Genomic DNA, 14,120 nt, shown 5'->3' on the forward strand with positions numbered 1-14,120 from the left:
CCTCCTGCCGGGAAATGGGCATCAACAAGAATTTTTAAAGTTTCGCCTACCAGTTCAGCCCACTCCCCATTCGCTCTTTAGAGTTTTACATGAAAGTTGCTTTTTTGATAATATTTATTGAAGACTCTCCTAATCATCTCTTTCAAGTCAGTCAGCGTCTTACTCCACCAGGGAGGAAAGTCTCATTTGCTAAAGAATACGGGACAGGTCACTTTAAAGACTGTCTTTAGGACCTCTCTAAGTGTCTAACTTGCAGGTCTAGTTGTTCCCTAGTGGTAGTCAAAAACTTACTTTTGTTAAACTTCTTGCTGAAAACCCTATGAAAAAAAGACCAATCAGTTCTTTTAGGGTTCCGACGGGGTAGCAAGGTTTCCCGAACGAAGTCGATTTCGAAAAGGATCAGCCTGTGGTCCGAAAAAGAATTCTTCCGTGAAACAGTACAATTTTCAACCTTAGCAGCAGAAGAGTTTGTCGAAAGAGAAATGTTAAGAAGGTACTCCCAACCTCTTGAGGTTTCCGATGTCGGGAAAACAAAAGTTGTTATACGCCGAAGACAATTTATGCCGGAGCAAACGGGAGCACAACGAATTATCCGATCAAAACGCATTCTAAACAAAATTAAACACCCTATTGTGCTTAATTTAGTGGTTCACTTGAATAGAGGCGCTCAGTTAGCCTAAATTGCACATTAAAGATGTGAAAAGGGATCGTTTTTTAAGCATTCATTTTGCTTTGTCGAAAACCTCTTAATTCTAATATAATTGGAAAGCAGAAAGGTTTAGCAGATCACGAAGAAGGAGAAATCGATATCTTGACGTCAGAGGAACTTTCAAATCGTCAAATTACCAAAAAGATGTATCGAAGTGCAAACGTTGTGAATCTTTACGTGAAATAAAATGCCTGCTATGGTAAGAACTAGAAAGACAGAACTGGGATGGCTTTCCATCGAATTCCGCCTTTTCAAAAGCAAAAATTAAAGAAATGGCAAATGTTGCAGGCGGCAAATCCACGCTACAAAGGGCTATTCTAAGAGCGGCACATCTGAAGCATTAAAAAAATGCAAAAATAAACATCTTTGAATAAATTTCGTAAAGAACGCCATCTTTTGGTTACAAATAACCATCCCGGTGAATGGAAAAAAGTAGTATTTAGGTGACGAAAAGAAGTTCAATTTGGATGGGCCTGTTGATACAATTCTACTTCCATGACTTGAGAAAGGCATAAAGGTACTTGAGTCAGCCCGAGCGAATTGAAAATCGTAAACTACAAAATTACGCGATACAGTTATAAAACTCTGTTCGAGTAACCTTTTCCCAAGATTTGTGAAATATTTTGGCTTATTCAATTGGATCTCTCAATAGTATAATCCATCTATACACCCTTCATGTGTGGTCTAAATTTGTATTGCGTCTTAAAACGTTGACACTTTAGCCGTCGTATGTCCCAGATCTGAACATTATTGAAAATTTATGGGTGTGGCTTGCTCGCAAGGTTTACGAGAATGGGCAACAATTTGTAGACAACCATGAATCATTAAAACAGCTTTATCTGGGATGTCGTTAGGCTATCTGGAGAATTTGTACAAAGCCATTCATCAACGTATTTACGAAGTAATTTATAAACAAGGTGGCAGCACAAAGTATTAATCTTTAAATAATAAATGTAGAAAAAAGCAAATTTCATATATTTATTATAATTTTTTCGTATTTGGTTAGTGCATCTATTCACGTGGTTCAAGCACAGTATTACAATTGCTGAAGATTGGATAATGTTTTGATGCATTTTTATTTTCGAGCAAAGTACAATCTTCATTTGAATAATCAGAAAACCTTGGATCAAATACGATTGCTTTAATAACCATTTTATTCCATTAAAATTATTGCCTATTTTGAAGTGAACCGAGCTGCATATAATAAGTTAATAAGGTGTCAAAAAGTTGTGAAGTTGTTCAAAATTTTCTCCGAATAAAAAGAGTAAAACTACTCAAATTTTCTCCAAATACCGTACGCACCCTGTATGTTGTGGAAAACTTGTCTATTATTATTATTAGTAGCCTACTGCGCACTGCGACCAAAATTCACATTCTGTGTTTATTGTTCCATAGTTTAGATGGAGGCACATCAGTACCACCAAGGTGCCGTAGCCATTTTCTGCCTACTGCAGGACATTCACAAAGAATGTGTTTTGAATTTTCAGTGTCCACTTCACAGAATTGCCAGATGATGGTCTCAGAGTGGCTAATTTTGATTAAGTGATATTTCAGGCTACTCTGCTAATTGAAATTCAGAAATTGCTCTGTCCGATGTTACGAATTGTTTCGCTTGTCGCTGACCGATAGAGTTTCGTCAGTGTTCAACGAACTTCTTCACCTTCCACCTCCTTAGAAGTGCATTGGTGTGGTCCATTGTAAGTCCACAGAAAGGTTCAGGCCCAATTAGGGGCATATTTGCCCCATTTTCAGCTAAGATGGTCCGCTATTTCATTTCCCTCGTATCCTCTGTGGAACAATAGGTTACTGTGTTATAGTTATTTGAAGTTATTTATGAAATTCGGTCGCCGTAATCGAATGGGTTGATGCGTGACTACCATTCGGAGCTCAGAGAGAACGTAATATAGGTTCGAATCTCGGTGAAATACCAAAATTAAGAAATAATTTTTTTTTAATAGCGGTCGCCCTTCGGCAGGCAATGGCAAGCCTTCGGATGCCATGATAAAGCTCCTCATAAAAAAAAATATCTGCCGTTTAGAACCGTTTTGAAACTGTAGGTGTCTCTATTTGTGGAACAACATCAAGACGCACGAAACAAATGGGAGGAGGAGCACGGCCAAACACTCAGAAAGGGTGTACGCGCCAATTATATATATACACATAGTAGAAAAAGTCTGCGTTCACCTATGCAAATATTCTTTGCATTAGAAAAAGTTCAAAACAATAAATATTTCAGAAATTTTTTTTAATGAGTTTTATTAAGTTCACTTAAACGTAACTATCACACATATTTCGCTACCAATAACAAAATCAAATTTAAAATGAGATCACATAAAATTAAAACGGCCATTCAAACTAAACGGAAAAAGTTTGCGTTCACTTCAATAATAATAAAATAAAAGGCTTAAGATCATAGAAATGTTTTAAAATTAATAGCTAGTTGGATATCCCCGGCTTTTTATGACTTCTAGGAGGCGTCTTTTCATTGATCCAACTAGGTTGGCTGTTATTTCTGGACTTATGGGTACCCATTCCTCTTTAAGCGCGTTCTTAAGCATTTCCTTGCTAGTTATTGTCAGGTGATTGTGGGGGTGTGCGAAGTTGTTTTGGAACATTATACAACAACCACAACCTAACAATCTCTGCTGTGTGTTTCGGGTCGTTGTCCTGTTGGAAAACAAATCTTTCACCGAGTCCCAGTTTGATTGCACTTTCTCACAAATTCGTTTTTAAAATATCGAGATAATCATGTCTGTTCATTATCGACTCAAAAAACTGCATATTTCCAACGCCCGAACTAGCCATACACCCCCATATCATGGCACCTCCTCCCCCATGCTTCACCGTAGGTACCAGATTTTGCTTTCCAAGTGCCGTTCCGTTTTTCCTTCAAATAATTTTACGACTTTTTATCCCGAAAATGCAAAACTTGCCCTCATCTGAAAAAATCACACTATTCCAAAACTCAGGTGGCTTGTTTACGTATTCCTTGGCGAAAGCCATCCGCTTAAGTCGATTTACTCGCGATATGAAGGGTTTTTTTCGGGCCACTCTGCCGTGAAATCCGATTCTTTTTCGAATTTTTCTTACTGTATCTGGATGTATATTACTTTCTTTTGGTATTTTACTTCTATGTCTTTTGAAATTCGGCTTGCTGTTAGTCGTGGATTAGAATTCACAAGAATAGTTATGTTGCGTTCTTCTCTTTCCGTCAGTTTTTTTGGACGCCCAGAACGAGGCTTAGACTCCAAACAATTCGTTTGCTTGAAGTTGTTTATCAATCTTTGGACCGAGGAGTATTGCCTCCCAGCAATTTTCGCGATTTCCCGATAGCTCATACTATTTTGCCACAAGCTTACAATGATTTTCCTTTCACCAATATCTATTTCTTTTCGCCTTTGGTCCATAGTAACAAAAAATGTATTTCTAATATCAATTTTTCCCTCTTTAGATTTGTTCTTAACCGCGTCAACTACATGAATGATTTAAAATTTAATTTAACGTAATTGCCATGCAAATAATCGTCACTATTCGAAATGAACGCACACTTTTTCTGCTTAGCCTATTTAAGTAACTGTACTACAATCCCGTTATCTGAACACGACGCAGCTCAAACTCCAAAAAATTTTGTTCATAACCTCTATGAATAATTTTCTTTGAAATAAGTGAAAAGAAATAACTGAGAGTTTTAAGATAAACACGTTAAATTATTTTAATACTTTATAACAGTGGGTGAACGCAGACTTTTTCTACCATGTGTATATATATATGCATATATTAAATTTATTTTTTTTTTACATTTTTGAAAAATTTTAGCTGTTTCGCCGCATTTGCTGATTTCTACATTCAATAAGGGTCATAGGGCAGTTCAATAATGCAATACCATCATGAGATTTTACGCCAGTGAAGCAATCTCTTCATTTTTCAGTTTACTATGCTTTATCTTACCCTTCTCCGCACCATATATTATCATAATTCTCAAAATATTTAGCATTAGTGCACTTTGTTTAACTAGACTTCCGCTGAACAACTTACCTGGAAAGATAAAAAAGAAATAGGAAGGTAAAATTAGTTGTGGAAGGAAAAATTGGTTCAATTTGTAACTAATATAAATAAAATATGATAAAGGAAAATAAGGTACGAAATATTGGTATACGTTATTTGGGCTTGGCAAAAATTTTACCTATAAATAATCTACGTAGTAAGAAATGTTAAGCAATGTGTGGCAAGTGGCGCCCTAAGATACATACATACGTTTATTAAGGACGGGCTCCGTTAAGAAAAAAAAATCAATTGTCTATTAATAGTAGTTCTTTCTAGAGGTTTTACACTGCTTAAAAAACTGAATTCAAAACCTGAAAAAACGAAATATAGCAACCACTAGAAAAGTACACAAAATTAAAAACACATCGAAATGAAATTTAATTTTTCTTATTCCTTATTATTTGAGGTTAGGAAACCATTTTTCTCTTATAATATTGCACATATAAATGTACCCACAGCTGCGCATATTTCGAGCCATTATTATAATATTCATAAGAGCTAGTAGATCAACACAAAAAAAAACACACAAATTCAGTAGTCACTTTGAAATAAAAATTTTAAATTTATACCAATTAATACAAAATAATCATTTTACACTACTGCGGCGTTTTAAGAATTTTAGGGTTTAAAGGTCTAAAATTAGGTTGAACACCATGATTAATCACAAATTCCGAAGCCATCATATAATGGTGCAAGGCTACAGAGGTAAGAGATAGCGTCATATATAAAAAAAAATGTGAGCCGTCATGGGACGGCTGGCAGATGTGAAACATTTTAAATATTTTCATCTGTGACTTCAGTAATAGTTATATTCGATGTTTCTTCTGCCGGTATTACTGTGACGATTGGTCGGTGATAACTAAAGTACGTTACAAAAGTATTGGATGAAATATTATCAAGATATCTCACAAATACAGCATCTATTGTTGTTCCATATTTGGTAGTAGATTCTCTTGGATTGTTGTTGATTTGCAATTTAAATTCTTTGTGAAGTGTGCTTTGAGTGCCGAAATTTTTTGAATTTTCAGGTGGCGCAAAATTAATCATCCAGTTTTGTATTTGAAAATTATTAAATAAAATTTAAGAAAAAAATTAAATAAAAAAATGACTTTGAGTGATGAAATTTTTTGAATTTTCAGGGACGCAAAATTAATCATCCAGTTTTGTATTTGAAAATTATTTAATAAAATTGAAAAAAATTAAATAAAAAAATGACTTTGAGTGATGAACTTTTTTGACGTTTCTGGTGGTGCAAAATTAATTATCCAGTTTTGTATTTGAAAATTATTAAATAAAATTGAAAAAAAAATTTAATAAAAAAGTGATTTTGAGTGATGACATTTTTTGACGTTTCTGGTGGCGCAAAATGAATTATCCAGTTTTGTATTTGAAAATTATTAAATAAAATTAAAAAAAAAAAATTAAATAAAAAAATGACTTTGAGTGATGAAATTTTTTGACGTTTCTGGTGGCGCAAAATTAATTATCCAGTTTTGAATTTGAAAATTATTAAATAAAATTAAAAAAAAATATAAAAAAAGTGATTTTGAGTTATGGAATTTTTGAATTTTCGGGTGGCGCAAAATTAATCATCCAGATTTGTATTTGAAAATTATTAAATCAAATTAAAAAAATAATAAATAAAGAAATTATATTGAGTGATGACTTTTGACCTTTACGCCCGCCATTGCTTGTCTGTTTTTATACAGCAGCTCTACACTTCACAAATTTCAATTATGAATGACGTACTGCACTATTTCTAAAAAATATAAATAATCCGATAGCATGATTGATTTTGTGTCACTTTGTATGATCATCAAAATGTGTCTTTAAAATATGCCTTCCTCCATAGGTTTACATTTTTTATTCAATTTCAACTTTTGCTCATTACGAGCTGGCATATCTCGAATTTGCTATTAAATAAGTTTGCACTTTTCATTTCGAATTAATAAAGCAATAAATTTGGCATTGCAAAATAGTTCCACTTGGTTTAAATAATTGAGTAATGAAACTTCTTTCTGCTGTGGCTCTGCTTTCTGTGACCTTTCGATATTTTTCAACTCAAACACTGACCTTCGTCATTTCTTCGCACAGAGAGCGCGCCTCAAAGGTGCCCACTCTAGCCAGCCTTCCAGTTTCCCATGAATTCTCTGTAATCGAATTCCTATTATCTACATAGCAAATTACCGAACACATTCAAAAATACATAACGCACCAACTTTTACTAAGCACTCACGAGCATCCAACTTGCCGCTCTTTAGCAACTCTACATTTGTCTCTCTAACATGGCACACATACTAACACACTTTAACCCACATCATTTGTGAGTTGTTCCTTTGAAATTGCCTTAGCACTTCTCACACTACTACACATAAAATATATATATGTATATATATATATATATATATATGTATGACGGGTCGCCACGCCAACGATTCGGTTTACAAGTGAGCCTATAGATGTTTCACATCAAAAAGACTAAAATGGAACATGAACATGAAAACTAGTGTAGCTTTATTTTCTTGCCAAAAGACCATAGAACGCAGGTGAAGTCTTTCTCCGGAAAACACTTATTGGTTGAATAGGATCGTTATCATACCTATCCTCCTTTACGGGATTATAGTCCGGTGCACTCTCTTGGTGGGCTCTCGGCAAAACTCCGATTAGAAAAAAGCTTCAAAAAGTTCAACACATGGCGCTTATATGTATTAGCGGCGCTCTGAGAACCACACCTTCTGATGCTCTGAATACTCTATCCTTGTTAACTTTACTAGAGTTGGTTGCTAAACAGAATGCTGCCCGGTGTGCCGCAACTAATCAATGGCACGATTTAGGTGTTGGACACTCGGCCATAGCAATCAGTCATCGTCCAAAAAAATGCTTCGGACTATTATTTGGATTAACCATATTTTAATGGATTATTTAGTACTAGATATCCAGTTAGACGTGAGTAGGTTGACAACATACCTGGTCGGGAAAACTGTTTATGCTGCTTTACTGATGGCTCAAAGTGTGACCATAAAGTTGGATTTGGCGTCTGCTGTAAGACGCCAAAAGTAAGCGTTTCGACTCGTCTCCTCAAGCACTGTAGTGTATTTGAGGCCGAAATTCTACCCATTAATAAAGCAACTGTCTGGTTAAGCAAAAATGTGACTATTTTTAGAGAAGTCTATATTTATGCTGACAGCCCAGCGGCAATTAAATTTCTTGAAGAGGTTGTCACCAGATGACGGAATGCTTCCTCACCCACTTGATATGGGTGCCAGAGCATAGTGACATATCAGGGAATTGCGAAGCAGAAAATTTTGCGAGAGAGGGCACAACCACTCGCTTTCCTCTTGGTATGGAGATTGTAGGTACCTATACTCCTCTCGACCTGACATGTAGCACTACAAAAAAAATTTGGCTGGTATAGGACATCAGCCGCTACTTAAGAGGATAAGGAAAACGGTCTAGGCTAGTTGCTTTGATAACAGGCCACTGCCTTCTTGGTCGGCATGCTCACAGATTGAACGTACCTCTCTTCGGTTATTGTGGAAGAATTAGGAAGAGGAAAAGTATGCCAGACATTTTACATGTTCCTCTCCTGCGTGGCATGCCACTAGGTTTAGGTACTTTGGCTTATCATTCTTGAATGATACAGGTGATCTTACGGATAAAAGTGTAAACAAGATCAACGGGTGTGCACTTAAAACAAAATGGTTTAACAGGTAGTAGCAGGTAAACTGCCACTGTGGTATCACAATGGACTGGCAAATGTCAAAAGGTGTTTGTTTAAAGACCAACTGTTATTTCTACCAACCAGCCCATCATGGTTAACCAGAATAAAAAAAACATACGGTTTTGGGAACCACCACACCTTTTTGAACATCCCTAATATGCATACACACCTGCGTTTCCCAATAATAAAGGCGGGACGGCTACCAAATTTTATTCAAATTTTATAAAAAAAACAAAATAAATAAATAAAATAATTACAAGAGCATATTATTTTGTTTTTGCAAGTTTTTATAAAAGTATAAGTCATTCTACACCAAAAACCATGTAACTCTAAACTTGCAACCTTTATACAAAATTCACAAAAATTTAAAATATCTAAAAAAAAAAAATACCAGTCTAACGGTTAGACGCGATACAAGTGGAACCTTCCGTAAAACAAACTGAGAGAGAATGAGACGAAAGCAGTATTAGGAGCGGGATAATTATAGGTTCATTATAATATTGCTACAAAGTTCATATTTTATTTTCTTCATTTTATTATTATTCATCCACAATGTTTGCAATTTCAACAAATGATACGAGTGGCTTATGATAGCTAAAATATGATACATACAAATGCTTTGGTTTCGATGTTGTCAACATATCTTTGAAATACCGCGTCAATGGTTGTTTTTATCTGTCTATATTCACGACACTTTTCTGCATTATTTTTCGGCATAATTGCGGTAAATATTTAAAAATGAAAATATTTACGAATATAAAAATACGGACGCAATACAGCACACGCGGTTGCTATTATGAGCGTCGTAACGCGTATATTACACAGACGTACCAACATACACACAAACATTCGTAGGACGCTTGGTCTAAGCAAGTATTAGGTAGTGTAGTATAGGTATACATAATGCCTTCTCGCTCACCGTGGCTCCGTAATACGCAGGCACGCACACATACGTACTAGCATACATACAGACATACATACGTATGACGCTTGAACTAAACACCAGAGCAAGTAATAGGCACTGTAGTATACATACTACAATACTCACTATACTAGCGTGGCTAGCAGTAAGCAGCCACACACATATACGTATATCAACATATAACGCTTCGTAGCCAAGAGTGGGGAGGCTACGAAGGACCGCACAAAGAGGAGACGGAGAATAGGGAACGCTGTATAACTGTGTTCTATCTCATTCTCTCGCAGGCTATATACTATAAGATCTATATGTATGTCTCTTTTTAGTGTCGCTTTTTCGTTTCATCGAGTCTCAAATCACTCCTAACGATTCAAAAGAAGTTTTCACTTCAAAAAAATTAAAATTTCCTACTTTTTATTCAAAATTTTTAGAAAAAGTTTCATGTGGCTCAAAATTCATGTTGATTTTTAACAATTTTTGCTCGCTGAGGTTAAGTGGTTGATAACTCCACTGGGTGCAGTTTCTTTCATTCTACTACAAAGCTACTTATGACAAAGAATGTTTCACATACATACCCTGTGATCAAAAAGTGCCGGGAATGTTTAATTTAAGCGAACCGCGCACGTGGGAACCGGTCCATATTTTTTTCTGATGTGGGCAAACAATTCCTGGATTTTGCATGATGATAACGCGCCATCGCACCGAGCCCAAAATATGCTGGATTAATTGATTAAACACCAAGTAAATATCATCATGCAAGCACCGTATTCACCTGATATGGCCCCGTGCGACTTCTTTTTGTTTCCAAAGTAGAAGCTGGGGAAGGAGATTCCAGACGATAGAGGAGATCAAAGAGCATGCGAGGAAGGAGCTGAAGGCCATCCCTTCGTCGGTCTACCAGGGGTACAGGTGCATGGGGGACTGGGTTAAACGTTGGCACATGTGTGTTGCTTCAGACGGGTTATATTTTGAAGGAGACAAAAAAAAAATTTGCTTAAAATTCAACTCTGCTTTGTTTTATTTAAACTTATGTAAATATGTACGTATAATAAATATGGCACTCAAATTTAGCAATGCAGCATCGAACGCAACCTACATAAACAAAATGTTGTCTTGGACAAATTTCGGTCACAAAATTATTTGAATACAATTTTTAATAGAATTTTGTGAGTGCAAAGTAATCTTTGGAGGTAACCACAATTCATATGAAACCGTATTTACTAAATAATTTCTTGCATATTTTATTTAGTGTACTAAGTCCACAAACCCATAACCCCGGGGATACTACCATTTCATCAGACTATTAAGCACGTTCGCCTACTCAGATTTCTCAAGCATTTTACTCAAATGAACTTAGAGCTTCTTGTTTTTGAATAATTGCAAGTAAAAAAGTAAACATCAGAATTGTACATGAATGTATTTGTTTGGCGGGCTGTTGTGTATGAAAAATGAAAGTTCTGTCACTTTGCGTGCACTCGTACACCACCAACCAACCCACCAACCAGCCAACCAGTAGCAGACAATGATTTACTACAAAACAGGCACTATGGAATGCACATCATATAGCCAGGCATTCAGACCGAATACCTCAGGGAAACCACAACCAGGAATTTCGAGTCGACAGTCGAAATCCAAGAGCAGTGAGTCGGCCAGAAGGTAGGCGAGGCAGACTTGAGCACCAGAAAAGCTGCGAGGCCACAAGCCTGCTTGACTGACTGACAGTCAAGTGGTTAACAATGCAACTGACAAATAACAATTCTGTGTGCGAAGAGTGATAAGTATTTTTTTGTGACTCGAGCTCATGTCGCACTCAGCTGCTCAGCTGTCACTCGGCCATATGCGAAATGGGAAATGTGACCAGCAAATTCTTATATATAGAGGCATACACATACATATAGAAGTATGACATGTGCAAAAAATGTTGATTTACACATATTTACATTTATGCGAGCATACCTATGCATGTATGCATTATATGTATATGTATTCGTTTGCGTACCATATTTTATATAACTCAGAAATCATAAACCAACTGTGGGTAGACACAAATTTGTGCAAAATGATATTGGACCCGAACGATTGGTTGAGTGAAGCGATTTGTGCTTTTTCTTTTTGGACTCCGCTATGCTCTCAATGTTTCAACTTCACTCCTATCAGAATTGTACGTAACATAAATAAAAATGTATGACTTCATCGTTACCGAGAAAAACTTGTTTTTGTGTATGAGCTGCTGGCAGAGTCTGTTATTAGAGGTAGGTAAATTGGCAAATCTACACCACTTTAAAATTCACAGAATCAAGCTACGGGAATAGCAGGAAAATATAGAAATATTGGTACACGAAATTAAGTTAGTAAACTGCATAATAGTTGTGGCGAAAAAATGTGAAATAAAAAATATTAGAGTTATAATGCTCCAAACATTTTTGAATACTAACTTCAAGGGCACTGACCTTTGCATAAACTTCGCTGCATGCTATGCATATTTCATTCTAAGAATTTCTAATTTTGCGTAAATTAAACAGAAATTTAACAATTCATGGGAATATTCGGTATTCTTTTATTTTTATGAAAAAAAAAAATCAATAAAAAAAAATACAAAAATCAAAGCGGTTTTTGAGCCACTTGAAACCTGCACTTTTTTATAATTTAAGGGCTTAGGTATAGTCAGAATTTTCACAAAATTGATTTTGTTTGCATTTTCTTAAAGTATAATATCTTAAAAATATTGTCTGAAAATTTGAAGTGAATCCGACAAACACTTTTCGAGTATTCAACAATTAACAAAGGGCGCTCGGGCGCTTCGGAGCTAAACTTTAAATGCGTTTTTCTCAAAACTATGTTTTTTTGAACTGGTGATCACTGTAACTTAAAAACCGCTTGGTGGATTTCAATAAAATGGATAGTACTTTTGAAGAACATGTCTGATCGAAGAATTTTTTTTTTTTAATTTCGATTTTTTTTAAACAATTAATTGCCAGTTTTTTTCTCGAAAATCTGAAAAGTATTGGCTGAGGTCGCCACATTATTAATTTTGAAAAACGAAAAAGCTTCGATCAGGCACAAGGTTACCTACATATTAATAAAACTTATTTCTCTGGTCCGGCTGATTTTAGATGAATCTCCAAGAACTTGTGATGATCACCAGAGGAACTTCTTTAGAAACGGGCTCCACACAAACAGCGATACTTCTTACAATTATTAATTTATTTTTTTTGGAAATTTTGCTTAAGTCAAGTCGAAATATGATGTATTAATGCTATGCTTTTATTTTTGTAAAATAAAGCGATTGACTGCAAAAAAAAAATATTATTGAAAATCATCATTTTTTCGGGCCTCTAACAACCCCTAACCTCTTAAGGGCTATAAATTGATTTTTTTTTTTATAATTGGCGCTTACACCCTTTTTGGGTGTTTGGCCGAGCTCCTCCTCATATTTGTGGTGTACATCCTGATCTTGTTCTAAAAAATGGAGGAACTTACAGTTTTAAGCCGACTACGAACGGCAGATATTTCTTTATGAGGAGCTTTTTCATGGCAGAAATACACTCGGAGGTTTGCCATTGCCTGCCATGGGGCAACCGCTAAGAAAAAAATGTTTCACCTAAGACGGCTGCGGCTATAAAAGTATGGTACATAGCCGAAATTTTCTTAAATCATCGGCAGTTTGAAATTTTCTCCAATATTTTTTTAGTTTCGGGGGTTTTATTGTTTTGTAAGAGAATAAACTATATTTTCATAAATAAATTATTTAAGTTTAGTGGAACACAGCTCGGCTAGTGAGCAACATATCGATAATATGTGAAAGTTGCGCTTTTGTTTAATATTTCATTTGCCAAGCAGACCGCCGCATCTCTCAAAGGCCCATCTCTCAATAGCACCCATTCTGAAATCAAATGGAGAGTACAGACCTATTGCGACTCTACCGCATATACCGAAAATCTTAAAGCGCTTAATTCATCAACAAATCGACTTATTTTTATGTAAAAGCGCCCCCTGGTTAGCGCATACCAATCTGGCTTCAGGCGTAACAAAAGCTGTATCACTGCGCTCATTACCGCTTCAGATAATTTTCGAATAAATAATTGCGTAACCTTACTAACTCTTCTTGACCATAACAAGGCTTTTGACAACGTCAATCAGAAACTATTTTGTCCGAAGTTAAAGAATTTATTTCAATTTGCCTCCTCAGCGGTAAACCTAATCAGCTCATATCTTTTTGGTCGATCCTAAGCAGTCAGCATAGGCAACGCAATGTCTAGCGTTCTATCCATATCTAGAGGAGTCCCTCAAGGGTCGATGTGTTCTGTTTGTTTTGTATAATAATGATCGGCCTAAGGTGCTGAAGTACAGTAAAATTCAGATTTAGCCTGATGATGTTCAATTGCTCTTTTTAACGCATTTTCAAAACAGCTATGAAATGTTAGGAAATAAGGCAATTAGAAGCTAAAGTGCTACTTGAAAATCCAGGTGAGCTCAAGAATCCTGCACGTGCATTACAGTGGGTCGGCTCCCATGCGATAGAAAAAGACATTTATGGTCATCTGCACCAATTTTTCACCTCTGTCATAGGTTGTACTGATAATGAAAATTGTATCGAATTTTCTATTTATTTACGTCCATTTTAGAAACCGGTAACACAAAATTGTTTTAAAATCTAGTTATTTTTTTATCAAATTGCTTTAATTGATGAAATTAAAAACGGAAATTTTGTATCACTTCGAAAATCA

The 14,120-nt window shown here is 35.6% G+C and overlaps 1 long non-coding RNA gene across 1 annotated transcript in view; it reads right to left on the reverse strand.

The window, feature by feature from the left end:
- Nucleotides 1–4,160: 4,160 nt before the first annotated feature.
- LOC128861324 (uncharacterized) overlaps nt 4,161–14,120 on the reverse strand; it is a 113,491-nt gene continuing 103,531 nt past the window's right edge. The window contains exon 3 of the long non-coding RNA XR_008454362.1: nt 4,161–4,744. This is a non-coding gene — a long non-coding RNA (uncharacterized LOC128861324). The remainder of the gene's footprint in view (nt 4,745–14,120) is intronic.

The sequence above is a fragment of the Anastrepha ludens genome, chromosome 4, assembly GCF_028408465.1.
Source record: "Anastrepha ludens isolate Willacy chromosome 4, idAnaLude1.1, whole genome shotgun sequence".
In the NCBI taxonomy this organism is placed as follows: domain Eukaryota; kingdom Metazoa; phylum Arthropoda; class Insecta; order Diptera; family Tephritidae; genus Anastrepha; species Anastrepha ludens.